Source organism: Chrysemys picta, chromosome 9, assembly GCF_011386835.1.
Source record: "Chrysemys picta bellii isolate R12L10 chromosome 9, ASM1138683v2, whole genome shotgun sequence".
Classification (NCBI taxonomy): Eukaryota; Metazoa; Chordata; order Testudines; family Emydidae; genus Chrysemys; species Chrysemys picta.
Window position 1 is genome coordinate 50,997,303 of NC_088799.1, and position 3,536 is coordinate 51,000,838.

Below are 3,536 nucleotides of genomic sequence, written 5' to 3' on the forward strand. Positions count from 1 at the left end.
AAAGTAAGACTTCTGTCAAATTCTTCAATCAAAAGATTGATGTGCTTTGCGTATTTTTCTCCTAACTCAGCGTGTTTGTGCTGAGGGATACGCTGTGCACAAGTGGGAAAGTGACACATTTCACCTTTTGACAGCTGACTTCTGAAAAGTTTCAATTTCATTTTGAAAGCTTTCACTGCTGCACACATTTGAAATATGAGTTGATTTTTTCCCTGAAGTTGAATGTTGAGATCATTCAGGTGTGCTGTAATATCACAAAAGAAAAAGAGATCTTGATTCTGGGATGCATTTTCAAGCTCTGGGAATGTTATTGGCCCATTTTCTAGGAATTTTGCTACCTCCTCTTTCAAAGCAACTTAACGCTGGACCACTCTTCCTCGACTCAACCACCTCACTTCTGTATGGTAGATTAAGTTGCTGCACTCGGCGTCTTCCCCTTCAAGAAAGGCTTGAAATGTCCTATGTTTTAGTCCTCTAGAACGGATGTCGTTTACAATGGAAACTACCACTGACATTACATGCTCAAATTTTAGACTTTGCTACACAAAAACTGCTGATGTATAATGTTTGGTTATTTGTCTCCCGATAAATTCTTCAAGAAGAGTAACTGCTCCAACATTTTTTCTGCACATAGCTGGAGCATCATCAGTTCAAATGGCCACCAAGTTTGTGAAATCTAATCTCAATTTATCATTCATGCACTTGATCACTTCACTGGAGATTTCTTTTCCGGTTGTGCGACCCGTCATGGAGCACATGCCAACAAGTTCTTCAGTAATTTCAAAGTTTTTACCAATACCTCTAATAAAAATAAGAAGTTGGGCGGTGTCTTTTAAATCGGTGCTTTCATCCATAGCTAGGGAGTAAAAGCAGAATTCACTGACTCTCTGCTTTAACTGATCACTTAGATTGGTAGAAATGTCAGCTATTCTTCTCTGTACAGTCATGCGTGATAGACTGACATTCTCAAATATTCCCCTCTTTTCTGAACATAACTCAGATACAGCAATCAACATACAGCAATTTCCTTAGAAATTTGAAAGCTTACTTTAGTAACCGTATCGTTCTCAGTGCTCACTTTCTTGAAAATTTGCTGTTCTCCACTAAGGTTTTTCACTAAACTGGCTGCTTTAATTATTTTTTCATTTGGGTTCAATTTGGCGAGATTGGGATGTTTAGTTTCAAAGTGCCGCCGAAGGTAGTATTCTTTTGGAACGGCTAACGTTTCGCGACACACGAAACACAGTATTTTGTCTTTGGAAACAGTACATAAGTATTTATTCGTCCATTCAGTATTGAAAACTCTGTGTTCTTATTCTATTTTTCTCTTTTTCTTTTCACTCATGGTAGCCATTATGAAGCTCAAGATTTTGTTGAATAAATTCACAAACAAAGGAAACACTCACAGTCACACACAAAGAGAAGAGATATCTCATGGCGCGTGGCACACTAGCAAGGCACTGACAGTGTGTGGAAGCCTGTAGAGGGTGTGAAAGTTACTAGTGACCCCCCTTAACAGCCTTTATGTCAACCAGTGGCCATTAGGGGGAAGCAAATACCTCACTACACAGTAGCCTGAACTTTTGAACTGTCTTCTCTCTTCTGCCTTGAGGCAGAGGGAACTAGCCCCAAGTCAGTTTTCACTGATCAGATAGCAACAGCACGGGTCTGGCAACCACCAATCAAGTGTTAACACGGCAAGGGCCTTTGTCTGAATGTGTATAAAGGATCTGTAAAATGTGTGTAAGACAGAGTTTTTGTACTAAGGTGCAAAGCTCTCCTTTCTTCTGCAGAATAAAGCAACCTTTTCCTTATCCCTGTCTGGCTGTTATTGGCTCTCAACTAGGCAGACCCGATATTTCGGTGACAGTTTCTGGCGACCCAGATGGGACTCTCCTAGCTCGGACATTGGACTCCGGATGGCTGCGGCGAACTGGGAACGGCGCCAACAGGGTGTTTCGCCCCTTTTCTCTGCTTCACCACGGCCCCTGGGGTTCGTGTTCCAATAAGGTGAGTCCTAAAAGGATAAGGAGACACTATCTGGTTCTGGTTCTAGTCTGGTTCTGTTCTGGTTAAATATGAATTTCTGTCATATACATTTGGGCGTTAGGTGTGTGGACGGAACTGAGCCTCTCATTCATAATTTCTCAGAGTGGAAGCCATCGCGTGCGATGAAACTCTGAGGTCGAATTGGGATCCTTCTGTCCCATCCCCTGTAGCGGTCAGTATTAGTAGAAATTCCTGTAATAGGATCTATTAGGCCATAATTCCCTCTGTTCTCTGTGTAATTCTCTGTTAGAGTGTCAGCAGGCAGATGGGTGGGTCTCTGGTAAAACCCTCTAAGGATAGCCCTTTAGATTATATGTTAAGTAAATGGCCTTTACCTGTGTTCAAAAAAGAAATAGTTACACCTTGTGTAGAAATTGATGTGGCTAGTGTTGTGGAAATTGAATTGTGGAGTGCATTTTCCCCAGAACATGTGCAGTGTATATTGTAGTAGAGGTAAAAGAAATGCAAACCTGCCAATATAGGTTGTGTTGTCTTTTTCAGATCACTGTGTGTTTGAAAGCAGAAGTTAGAAGTAAAAGGCAATCAAAAGTCTGGGAAAGTTAATTGTGTCCCTTTTTAAGTAAGAATCTTTAAGCTGTGGATAGCTTTGGATCTGGAAGCAAGCCAGAAAGCATCTGAATTAATGCAATTTTCTAACTAATAAGGTAGAAGCCACTGAAACCTGGGCTGCCTATGAAACAAATACAAGGAAATATGGGGTAATTCCTCTGTTTTGCCTAAAATCAACAAGAGTATGTGTATATAAAGGAAATATTTTAAGCAATGACTGACTGCCAGAAGGGGTAGACCTCTGTTCTTTTGTCTTTCAGATCATCAGAGAAAACGGATGCCAGCTGAATAGCATTCAACGTACCATGCATTTACTGGCACAATAGGAATTATTTTTGTGTTTTATGGCCAAAATTGTTGTTAAAATTTGCATACCCAACATTCTTTGGAAGCAAGGACATGGAAGGTTAACCCACTCCCCATATTGCCCATGGGATCCTTCTGGCTACCTCAGATTTCTAGCCAGAGGGCTGGGGAGGGAGGAAAGCTATTGGACACCAGAGGTTGTACCGAGTGGACTCCTCAAAAGTGGGTGTGCTTGTCCTGGTTTGTTGCTCCAAAGCTCTGTAATAAAGTTATTTTACTGGAAGGGTGTATATGGCATTCATTGAATAATAAGACTAATGTACTGTATAATGGCAATGTGTTTGTGTTCATTGTTGGGAAAAGGTGTATGAGTGAAGAGTGGAAGTTTCCTTTGTAGGTTAAAAGAACCCAAGAAGGGGAGAAGGAAAAAGAACAGAATGAGTTAACTGGAGAAAAATAGCTAGCAAGCTCAGTCCAAAGATAAGTTGCTGGCCCCATCCAAGGACACTGCCCACAGCTAAGACTTGGCTGACAGCCAAGAAAAGGGGGGCCTGAATGTGCCCAAGCAACTATGAGATCTGCAAAACACTGCCAGGCATTAATGAAATGTG

The 3,536-nt window shown here is 41.3% G+C and overlaps 1 long non-coding RNA gene across 1 annotated transcript; it reads left to right on the forward strand.

Annotated features, from left to right (window-relative positions):
* The first annotated feature begins 1,750 nt into the window (after positions 1-1,750).
* On the forward strand, positions 1,751-3,208 carry LOC135973346 (uncharacterized). Its single transcript, XR_010590155.1, has 3 exons — positions 1,751-2,010; positions 2,551-2,768; positions 2,880-3,208. It is a non-coding gene; the product is annotated as an uncharacterized LOC135973346 (long non-coding RNA).
* Positions 3,209-3,536: the final 328 nt, after the last annotated feature.